The sequence below is a fragment of the Lontra canadensis genome, unplaced genomic scaffold (assembly GCF_010015895.1).
Source record: "Lontra canadensis isolate GAN:19392208 unplaced genomic scaffold, GSC_riverotter_1.0 scaffold1, whole genome shotgun sequence".
Lineage (NCBI taxonomy): Eukaryota > Metazoa > Chordata > Mammalia > Carnivora > Mustelidae > Lontra > Lontra canadensis.
Window position 1 is genome coordinate 17,344,830 of NW_022630995.1, and position 12,535 is coordinate 17,357,364.

Genomic DNA, 12,535 nt, shown 5'->3' on the forward strand with positions numbered 1-12,535 from the left:
TCAGGGTTCTGGGATCGAGTCCTGTATCAGGCTCTCTGCTCAGCAGGGAGCCTGCTTCCTCCTATCTCTGCCTGCCTCTCTGCCTATTTGTGATCTTTCTTTGTCAAATAAATGAATAAAATCTTAAAAAAAATTTTAACTCAAAAAAAAAAAGAAAGAAAAGATTAATCTCTCTACAAAAGAGGCCTGAGAAAGGATCCTTGCCCTTTCTACCATGAGGATAAAATGAGAAGTCTACAATCCACAAGAGGGGCTTCACCCAACCATGCCTGCACCCTGATTTTGAACTTTCAGCTCCAGAACTATGAAAAATAACTTCTGTGGTTTATTTTAAAAAATTTTAAAAAGTACATATCCAGCAATTTTATGAAATTTGTTTTTTAGTTCTAACAGTTTTTCAATGGAGTCTTTAGGATTTTCTATGTGTATTACCGTGCCACCTATAAATAGTAAGAGTTTAAGTTCTTTGTTTCCAATTTGAATGGTGATGAACTCCTTTAGCTTTTGTTTGTCTTGAAAACTCTTCATCTTTCCTTTAGTTCTCAGTGATAACTTCAACATTTACAGTATTCTTGGTTGGAAGTTTTTTCTTTCAGCCCTTGAATATATCATGAGGACCCTTCTGGCCCCAAAATTTCTGCTAAAAAACACTGATAATCTTGTTCCTTTGTTCCTAACAAGTTGTTATTCCCTTGTTGCTTTTAAGATTCTTTCTTTTCTTAACTTTTGATTTTTTAATATGAATGACTTTGGGTGTCTTTTAATTATAATGTGTTTAGGTTCATTTTATTTGGAACTCTCTGGACTGACTGGATCTACATAGCTGTTTCTTTCCCTAAGTTAGGGAAGTTTTCATTGATTTTTTTCTTCAATTAAGTAATCTACCCCCTTTCTTTCCATTATGTGAGCCCTATAATGCCAATGTCAGTCCTTTTCATGTTGTCTCAAAAGTCTCTTAAACCATCTTCACTTTTTAAATTCTTTTTTTCTTTCTCATCTTCTGATTGGTTGAGTTCTAATGCCTTGTCTTCAAGTTGACTGAACTTTTCTTCTGTTTCATTTAGTCAGATGCTCAATTTCTTTAGTGTATTTTTAGTTCAATTATTGTACTTTAATTCTGTGACTTTTATTTGTTATTTACTTATATTTCCTATCTCTTTGTTGAAATTCTCACTCTGTTTATACATTTTCCTTTCCAGTTTGGTGAGTATCCTTTTGACCATTACTTTGAACTTCTGTCAAGTAAATTATTTTTCTTCTTTTTACTATTTTTTTTCCTGAGGTTTTTATCTTGTTTCATTCTGACTGTTGTTGCTAGTTTTAGTACTTTTTCATATGTGAAGTCAAAGTCAGAAAGCATATCAGTGTTCACAAAATATTCACTTTGACTGAAATAGTATGTATATTAGTATTAAAATAAACACCCAAACTTGTTCACAAAATAACCCCTCTTCTTTCTCTCAATCCTCTTGCAAGGCCACAGCCAAAATGCCAAGGTCACAAAATAAATGTAACCAAATAAAATAATCTTTCATCCTTTACCATGAATTCCTCACTGATAAACATAATAAAAAGCCATCAAGTATAATTCCTTCATATCTGTATAGTGTATAAGCCAAGAATTTATTCATAGCCTGCACAGTTGGTTTCATTCTATTGTTTAGCAAAATACATACAGTCACCTATCACATAATTCTTCTTCTTTCTTTAATGCATAATTAATATTATGCATCATCCTAAAATATTGCTTGATAAAGATTTTCGACCCTAGCTTCTTCTGCTTTCTCTATGAGTGTAAAATTTTTCAATAATATTGCAGTTGACTATAGTTTTCTAAGTTGCTTTTGCTATAAAGAGTACAACCATAAATACTGCTCCAACTTCTGATCTCTTCGGTATGTCTAGCAACAAAGTTGATCAATGTTACTGCATGAAAATAGAACCCCCAGATCGAATGACAGTTTCCAGATTATTATTACCACCTCCCTCAACCCTCACCCCTGCAAAGGGAGTATCAACATCACCACTACTACCCCACCAGACAGCTTGTGTAAGTTCCCCTTGTTGGGGGCATGTAGAATGTGCCACAGACTACAGAATGGTGGGTCAGTCACACATAACAAGACATTTCTGAGTGGGCAAAATGAAGGTAGAGTCTTTAGGTTGTCGGACAGCTTCTTTGAAACTGGATGTTCAAATCAGAGGGCTGCAGTTTATCATTTGGTGGGCCTCCCCACTGGGAACAAAAATAATAACAACACATCCAAAATCCATGCTATTTGCATGTCTAAAAATGCATGTCTGCCTATTCTTTAGAAAAGATTGGGGGCTTTTAAGCCCTTCCTCTTTTCTCTGCCCTCTCTTTTCTTCCTCTTCTAGCTCCCCTCTTGATTTCCTCCCATCTTTCTTTTCTCTTTTCTTCCCTTCTTATATGATCTTAGACTTTTTTTTTTTTCTTAAATGGGCAATTTCCCTAACTCATGCAGTTCAGAAGAGTGGAATATTGCTCAGAGTACAAGCTGGAAACTTCACAGGGAAGCAGAGGGAACACATCAATTAATCCTTCAAGAAATAGTCTTGCCAGACATTTATGCCCCTGTTTGACAAGGCTTTATAATGGAAAATGAACTGGGGAATTGTGGCAAATTAATCTCCAGTCAAATATAATTCAATTTTTTAAGATATTCATAAATATACTTCCTATTTGCACTTTTCTTTTCTTGTCACATAAGTGAAGTTGTGACACTTGAAGATTTATATGTCCCAGCATATAGAGATTTGCATTCCATATTCACCAGTAGAGACCACTTCACTCTTTGTTTACGATGTTATTTTGGGTTGCACTATTTATGTTACTCTTTTCATAACTTTTTATGCTTCAGTAAACCACATTTTAGCCATGGGTCCATTTTTGAGAACTGAAGATATAATGCAACACAAGCGTAAAAAACAAAATTACAAATTTAATAATGTTAACAGTAGCATGAAAATATATTAGGCGAGACAAACTGTATCTTATTAGCTAGATATTTGTGGACAAACAAATCAATGTGATCCTTAAAAGGACATAACTTTAGAGGACATAATTATCATTAATTATATGAGTAATGGGATTTCTATGCAAATAAAAATTAATCTTACATTTCAGGTTTGTTTAAGGCTGTGAACAAAATAGTTTCATGGATTTTGGATTTTTCTTCTTCAAACTGACAACTATCTCCAACATGGCCTCAAATCATACTTTAATAAATGTTTTACTGGCTGTCAAAGTAACATGTCTCCTTTTTCACATTTCTTGTCTTTAAATTTTATTGTATATTACTTTTTTCCCCTTTTTCCCTCTGAGACATTATATGTTTATAGACATAACAAATACACACAGACATACATATATAATAATTAGGAAATAAATTAGAAGGACCCTTATGTTTTGACCTCTTATCATAATTTAAAGCAATTAATAAAGAGCACAGGAGCATAAAACCTTATCTTGACCTTAGAGTGCTTATCTCTAAGAAGCCAGATAAAACATAGCAGCAGTTTTCATCTGTTCACAGCTTACATTTTCTCCACAGAATATGCAATGATTGCAGCTTTACTCAAGAGGGATGGTGTGTTATCTCACCAGCACAAAGAATCCGAAGGAAGATATTGATACTACAGGAAAAGAAAATTATTGCTGATTATAACAATAATAATATTGCACATCCATTTCGTGAAGAATCTTCTAGAAAAATCCAAAATTCACCTCTGACACATACCCAGCATGATGGCAAATAAGCATATGTGTTTACATACAAAAGTATTTTGATGAATTTTCTAAGTATAAATATTTGGCAAATTAACTTTGTTATAAAAATAATTATTCACTACTTTAGCACCAATAAACTGATTGGTTCAAATAAACTTCTATCTTCTTCTCCTTTTCCAAAATAAGAATACTCATATCTAGGGGTGACTAGGTGGCTCAGTCAGTTGAGCAACCAACTCTCAGTTTTGGCTCAAGTCATGATCTTAGGGCCATGGGATCACCCTGAGTAGAGCTCCCTGCCAGAGGAAAGTCTGCTTGAAATTCTCTGCCTCTGCCCCTCTCCCTGTGTGTATGTGTACTCTTCCTCTCTCTCTCGCTCTCTCAAATAAATAAAGAATACTAATATTTAAAAAGAAATAAAAAGAAAAGAATGAAAAGACTACTAATATTGACTTTTTCTTTCTGCAGATATAAGGATCAAACAGAAAAATGTTTGTGAAATTTGAAACCTGAAAGCAGTTACATAAATATAAAATTTTGACACAGACCTCTGTTCAACGAAATGAACAAAATATCACAGTTGAAGATAAAAGTGATTATCCTAACTAATCCATAATTTATGATTTCTTAGAATAAGCTGACATATGTGTTGAAGGGAGTATATACAAGCACTTTCAGTAGCATTAACATATAATCATATCTAAATCTTCCTATAACCACATATGTATAAAGTGGTATATCTATGCATGGATATGAGTGAATCAACTCATATACTGAGTGGTAGCCAAGCTAGAAAAATAATCACAGTCATGACTCCCTGCCCTCACTCTGTGCTGGGACACTGATACATATTACTGAAAAATTCATTGCACTAAAATTTATAGAAAGCAGAGAAAAGAACAACATTTACTGAATTCTCAGCATTCAATTTATGTTATATTATTAATTTCAAAAGTTATATTGAGGGGTGCCTGGGTGTCTCAGTCATTAAGCATCTGCCTTTGGCTCAGGTCATGATCCTGGGGTCCTGGAATTGAGCCCCACATTGGACTCCCTGCTCCACAGGAAGCCTGCTTCTCCCTCTCCCACACCCCCACTTGTTTTCCCTCTCTCTCTGTGTCCTCTGTCAAATAAACAAATAAAATCTTTTTAAAAATCATATTGAGTGAGATATCTTACTTTAACTAGTGTCATTTGTTTGAGAAAGCTCAAAAATGTTTAGGAGAAAGGAGGAAGAAAGAAGCAAGAGGTACCTTTAAAGCAGAGATAGCACAATTAGTCTTGGGTTGCTACATGTAAAGAATTAATGCTGATAGCTTCCAACCTCAATGGCAGATCATTCCTAAATAAATTTGCCTTCTACTCATGGCTAGGTATATTTCTGTGAGGTATCATGAATAAGTTACCAAAAATGTTGTTTCAAGACATCCTAAGATCTTTTATAAGCTTTTTACTGTGTTTGGTTTTATCCATTTGGAACCTCTTATAGATAATAAACCTTCTAGCATCTCTATCATATTGACAGAATTCTAAATTCTTTTATGAGATTAAAATGATGTCATCTGTGTTAAAAGTCAGCCATTATGACAGTTATATTTCACAAATCTGAGAAAAGGGGTATATTCAAACTTCTTGGCTATTATTTTGAAGAACTAGAAGATTCCTAAGCCAGTCAGCCCAAAGAGTAGATGATCTGAAAAGGTGAATACTTTGGGAAATTTAAAAAAAAAAAAGAAGAAGGAGGAGGAGGAGGAGGAGGAACAGGGGGGTGGGCTTTTAGAGACAAGTAAAAAATTATAGTCTCTGGGAAATATGGGTTCTCTGATTAAAAAGTACAAATTGCATGTATATTTTTTAAATGATCATATTTCTTTGTATATATTCTTTAAGCAGTTGTAAGTGGTTCTGTCAAGGGTCTTATTAAATATATACAGTTTTGACCACTTTTGCCACTTAATAATTAGCAGAGTGCTTTAAAATCATCCACTAGCATTCTTGATCACATAAGCAAGTAGAAGAAAGAGGTAGAAACTGATTTAGTTATTACTATATATCACACTAGAAGTCAGATGAGGGCTAAAACCCAATGCTTTCTTCTTCATATAAAATCTGAGGACATTAAGTCTCAATAATGAAAAATTTCAGGGAAAAAGAAAAACTGTTGAAATATGAGGTAGCTATATAGCAACAAGAAATATATATATATATATATATATATATACACACACACACACACATATATAGCAATAAGAAAATAATAGGTCAAAAAAGGTTTTCTAAAAAATGTAATGAACATATAGGACATAAGCTTTGGCTTGCCTTAAGTTGATTTCCTTAGAGCACACTCCATCTAAAAAGAGAAAGCGTAAATATCCCTAAGATCCTTCTGAATATGGAAGGCAGCATGATAATATAGAAAGACTACAGATTTTAAGATCACAAAGATCGCCTGGGTTTTAATCTAATATTCACCATGAACTGGTTGGGTGAGCAATGGCAAATGAATTCACCTTTGTGAGTCTAAATTTACTCTTAGAAAAAGTATCTTCAGGATTGCTATGGGGATTATTGAAAATAATGCAAAACTAAGGAATTGGCACAGAACCCGACAGGTATTAGGTATCAAAATGTATTGTTGGGTTTGTTTTTGTTTTTTTTTTTTTCCCCATCTATTCTCTTATATTACTCTAAAATTCTGTGAATTGTAAGAGCCAGATTACCCAGAATTGTTATAATTTAAAGATTATCGTCTCAAGGTCTTCCTAGCTAGGTGAATTTGGGCTAGTAGCTATGTTTCTTTTGAATAACACTGTGGTTAGATTATATGCTTTGTTTCCTCTCTGTTTGTAAGAATAAAATAAGTAGTGTGAAAACACAGTCCCAAAAAAGGCTATGCTCATGGACGGGGAAGGAATGAACACTTCTGGGTGCTTACAGAGTTCTAGATGATGTTTGCACTAGCATCCAAACTTCATGACATTACTGTGAGTTATTGAATTCACAAGTGAGAAAACACAGAAAGGGTAAGCAGCTTGGCTAAGACCACTCAACTGTTAAGTCACAGAGCAGCAAAGTCAGTGCAGGTATGCTCACCTGCCCGCCCTGCACACGACTTCTGAAGCTAAGGTTATTAGCAAGAGGAAAGGGACCGTTGATCTTTAAGCAAGAACTCTGAAGGGAAAGGTGAAGAGTAAGCAAACAGATTTTATGAGTAGCTATTGAAGTGTCTGTTCATTTAGCAGAACAAAATAAAACTTGCTAACCTCCTGAGGGTTTATATATAAGAAGCAAATCAGAGGGAAGGGATAATTATTAGAGGGAAGCGATAATTATTAAGTAAAACATGACTTTAATGTATATGTCTAACAGTGCATTTTTTAAATAAAATTGACAGTGAGAAAAGGAAGAAAAGTCCATGTTAATTCATCTGTATTCTAATACACGTCAGCTGCAGAGTAAAGAAACCATGCCGGTTGCTGCTACTATAGACAGACAGCGAAGAAATCCCCTCCGAGCCCCATGGGTTTACAGAAGTCTATCCATCACTCTGTCAGTCTTCCGGATCATTATTCAAGTTGCTATCCCCAATTTTGCTGGATATATCAGATCAACTCCAGCTCCATAGGTAATTTTTCTCCCTAATGGGTTTGGAATTTGTTCTTTTTTTTATTATCTTTGGACTAATGTTCTGCTCAAAATCTTTGAGAATGATAGCAAGAATGTCAGTCATTAGCTCTCGTTTGGGGGAAAGGAAGGTGGAAGGTGAATTTAATTTACTATTACTATACAGGGAATTTAAAGGTATAGGCAGAACAGTTTCATTAACTGTGAATGTTATGCTTTCTTAGCATTCTATTAATATAATTAATTTATATATTTCATTATTCAAGGATCTTTAAGAGCAGGGAAAAACATGTCTACACAGTTTCAAATTTATGTAGAATTTTTGCAGATATCTAATCATTTGATCAATGGAGAACATCAACCTGGAAAATTTAAATAACACTTACCAAAATGCAATCATCAAAACAGCAAAAAACAAGGATAGTTTTTGTACATATATGCAAAGGAAGTTTACTATTTCACTGAACAAACCTGTATCATGCAGGTGTGTAAGACGTTGAGTTTCACAAGGGTGAAATAGATGCAAAGAAGACCAGACCCTGCCTTTAAGCTAAAAAAACAACAACAAAGAAACTGATAATAATAAACTGTATATTAATATATATAAATATATATGTGTGTGTGTTAAGTGTAATATTAAATGTAAATGTAAAACATAAAATGGGAATATTGTCCAGATTATAAAAATCAGAAAAGCTTCCTGAAAGTTGTGAAAACTAAGCAGAATATTAAAGATTTCTGAAGGGAAGGGAAGAATATCACAGATAGAGAGACTGTAGGTGGAAAAAAAGGATGATAACAGATTATTAAACATTTTAATATTTCCAACTATAATTTAGTCTTCAGGGGAGCAGGACTCTTCCTCTTTTTTTGTTCACAGTCCCATTCCCAGGATCTAGAACAATTCTTGATACAGTGTAACTGTTTGTTGAATAAAGGATTAAACTTTAAAATGCAAGTCAAGGAATAGAAAAACATGAGTTCCAAGTAGAACCAGATCACAAAGTATGCTTAAGTGTTTCTTAGTGACTCTGTTTGTACTAATTCTCATTTAGGCCCTTCCTGGCTCCAGAGTATCTGGTGATAACACAGCGCTCATTCTCAGTAACTGACCCTCCTATTTGCACTTGCGCTCAGACCTTGTTCTTTATAATGCGGAATTTTCTTGATACAATTTCCCATCATAATCTCCCTATGCCCATTTACCTGGGAATTTATCTTTGCCGATAAGAGCTAATTAAATTTGCCTTAAATTCTTCATGGGAGAAAACTGTCCCAGATAAAATTTTCAGTCAGCTGTGGCTTTGTGAAGGAGACCAGTGCCAACGCTCAGTGCAATCTAGCACTGAGCTCTTCTCTTGGGTCTGACCAGGACTAGGCTTGCAACTGAAATAACTTTTGTTTTTTGTTTTTGTTTTTGTTTTTGTTTTTGTTTTTGTTTTAAGTGGGCTCCACACCCAACATGAAGCTTGTACTCACAATCCTGAGATAGTCCCGTGCTCTACCAACTGAGCCAGCCAGGCACCCCGTGAATATAATTATCTTTTAAATGCCTAAATTACAGGTCAGAGGGAAGATTAAAATAGATAACATGGGGGCGCCTGGGTGGCTTAGTGGGTTAAAGCCTCTGCCTTCGGCTCAGGTCATGATCCCAGGGTCCTGGGATCGAGCCCCACATCAGGCTCTCTGCTCCTTGGGGAGCTTGCTTTCTCTTCTCTCTCTCTGCCTCCCTTTCTGCCTACTTGTGATCTCTGTCTGTCAAATAAAATATAAAATCTTTTAAAAAATAAAATTAAATTAAATTAAAAATTAAAAAAAGATAACATGTAGAAATGTTTTGAAAATTTCAAGAGATAACACAAATGTAAGGAATTATCAATTTATTAGGGCCTACAAGGGCTTGAAACCAAGAAATTAAATGATCTGTATGAAAATTTCCTATATTATCACTGCTGTTGTGGGATAACCTTTTGTAAGGAAAGGATAAGCATTTTCAGTACCTTTCAAATCATATTGTGTAAGCAACTTCCTTTTATGTCTATATTGAAAGTGGCATTAAAGTAAAGCCACAGCAGTATTGGAGACTATGATTTATTCTCAAAGAATTCAATCTCTTTTTTCCTTAATCTCATAGCATCTTCTGATCACTATATAAACTCTTTTCCAGTTAATTTGCATAACAAATAATGCTACAAGGTTGCAAACATTATCATTCACACTTGATATATGAACCAATTATGAAACCTGCACAAGGTCAAGTGTTACTATTCCTAGCTCCATAATCTTGGGGCTTTCTAACATATACTGATACTTCTCTCCTTGAACTTGGTTAGTCAATGACTCTGGTTAAAGTTATTAAAAGGAGATACTCTTCATTAGAATATAAATGAACACATAATAACCCCCCTTTTTTTTTCTTGCCTTCACTGAAATAGGGCAACATTTGCTCTATTGACAAGATGGATAATTATTTATGTGGATTATTAGCCCTTAGTCTCATACTATTAATATCTGTGCTTATTAGTGTATATATATCTTCATTTATAGCACAACACACATATTTGTGCACATAAACATATACACACGTATGCACACACACACACACATATATATATATGAATATACATACACACACTTAACAAATTTTCATTCCCTTCCTTTACTACCCCATGGATACTTGCCTTTTTTTCTTTGTGAAATATATGGCCAAATCAGTCTTTTTCATAAACTAAATCCAACTGTTTTTATTTTATATATGTTACTAAAATGAGAAGTAGTTCTGCAAGTCAGACACATAGCAAATTAGATGCAACCAACATATATTAATATTAGTTGGTGTAAGTTTTGATGGATGTGACCTGAAGAGAAGAGCTGTATTGGTCTGATAAATTTATGAGACAGGACATTACAGAAAGGATACTTAATATCTACAGATAACATGACGTTCATGACATTATCAAAAGAAAAGAAAATTTCAATGCCTATGTCACCGTGTTTCTTAAAAAAAATAGAGTCATAAAACCTCAAAATCATCATGTTGAGTAGTTAATACATATGAGAGGTCATGATGTTCCCAGGAGTTTTTCAGACTAAGGATATTATACCATAAAATACATCATTTCTTATTTTTAGTGCTCTCCAGTAAAAATTTTTAGTGACACCCAGTAAAAATAATTGCACATATTATTTTAAATGATATTTAATGCTGTATTTATTATTTTCTTTTCTTTCCAGATGGACAGTGTGTTTTCTTCCTATTTTTAAAAACAGCAAAGAGGAGAACTGGTGAATATTATAAGGACACGCTAAAAAGTATGTTGTTACTATGGCAATAAAAAAGAGAACAAATGTCCAAATATCTTTTTGGTAAAATTCCATTTCTCTAGGTAAAATTTTGCAGTTCTTTGCATTAAGTGTAAGCAAATATTCTTTATGAAGGATTTTTAATTTAAATATTTCCAGTTAATTTACATATATTAAATATCTATCATGTTCCTGGCAATCTGATATACAAACATAACTAAAACACCTTTTCTGATCTCCTTGCAGCCTATTTGGGAAAATTGGGAAAATAATTAGGTCAACACAAAGCTGTGTACCAGAGGTTTGCACAAGAAGCTAAGTTTCTAACATCATCCTTCCCTCCTCCTCCTTTCCCCTTCTCTTTCTCCTTCTCCTTTTTCTTCTTCTCCTACTTCTTCTCCTTCTCTTGCTTCTTTTTCTCTTTCTTCTTTTCTACTTCTCCTTCTCTTATTATTGGCAGGTGGGAGGGAGATATATTAGAGAAAGAGGGCAGGGAAGGAATCCAGGATTTAACGATCCCAAGAATGTATGTTGAGAACAGAGAGAAATACAGATAACTATAATTATGTAAAACAAAGTAAATATGTCATAATTCCAAAATTGCATAATCTTTCTTATAGATGTTGTAATAAAATGTTATTTTATTAGTTACTTATTGCTGTGTAATAGTATTAGTACTGACTTAGCAGCTTAAAACAATACATTTATTATTTCACAGCTTCTGTGGGTTTGGAGTCCAGGACTGCTTTAGCAGGGTGCTCTACCATGCTATAAATTGTCAGCCAGAACTGATGCTTATCTGGAGTGTTAACTAGGTAGAAATCTGTGTTTTCCCCTTCATGTGGCTCTTAGCAGCATTCAGTTGCTTGCAACTCTAAGACTGAGAGCTTCAGTTCTTTTGCCATCTGTTGACGAGGGCAGCTCTCACCTCCTGGAAACCACCTGCAGTTCTTTGCATCATGTGGAAATCCCCAACATAGCCATTTCCTTCTTCATAGCCAGCAAGGAAGAGAAGGAGTACAGGAGGCTGGCAATACAATCTAGGTAACAAAACTACATGCACATAAACACATAAATCCTATCACCTTTTCGCTATTCTATTGTTTAGAAGTTTAGTCATTGGCTCCATCCATATTTGAAAAAAGTATATTGCACAAGAGCATGAAGAGTAGAAGGTAGGAATGATAGGGCCACCTTAGGAATTTATTATGCCACAGTTAACATCAATAGAAAAAACATGAGATAAGCCCTATCAAAATAGTTTGAGGCCACTGTCCAAACTAATAAAAATTAAGATGTTGTACTATATTTCATTGAGCTGAATTTCATACCATCAGCTACATCATTTTTATTAGAAAAAATGAGGAAATATGTGGAAATATTACACATCTATATTAGGGTTCTCCAGAAATAAAACTACAGTGGACCCTTGAGTAGTGTAGTAGTTAGAGGTACTGACCCCCACACAGTCAAAATTCTATGTATAACTTTTGGCTCCCCTAAAACTTAACTACAATAGCCTACTTTGACCAGAAGTCTTATCAATAACATAAACAGTTGATTAACATATATTTTGTAATAGATAAATAAAATAAAATGATAAAATGAATAAATAATATAAAATAATAAAATAAAGCAAAAACTATATATTATATTCATACAATAAACTGAGCTACAAAAGATTAAAGTTATAAAATTATAAAGAAAAAGGAATTACATTTGTGTCATATTTATCAAAAAACATCTATGTATAAGTGGACCTGCACATTTCAAACCTCTGTTGAAATTCAAGGGTCAACTATAATAGGATGTGTCTGTTTCTGTATCTGTCACACACACACACATACACACACATAG

The 12,535-nt window shown here is 34.0% G+C and overlaps 1 long non-coding RNA gene across 1 annotated transcript; it reads left to right on the forward strand.

The window, feature by feature from the left end:
* The first annotated feature begins 5,355 nt into the window (after positions 1–5,355).
* Positions 5,356–10,725, forward strand: LOC116871924. The gene is made up of 3 exons (XR_004383566.1): positions 5,356–5,452; positions 7,200–7,376; positions 10,610–10,725. It is a non-coding gene; the product is annotated as an uncharacterized LOC116871924 (long non-coding RNA).
* The last annotated feature ends 1,810 nt before the right edge of the window (positions 10,726–12,535 follow it).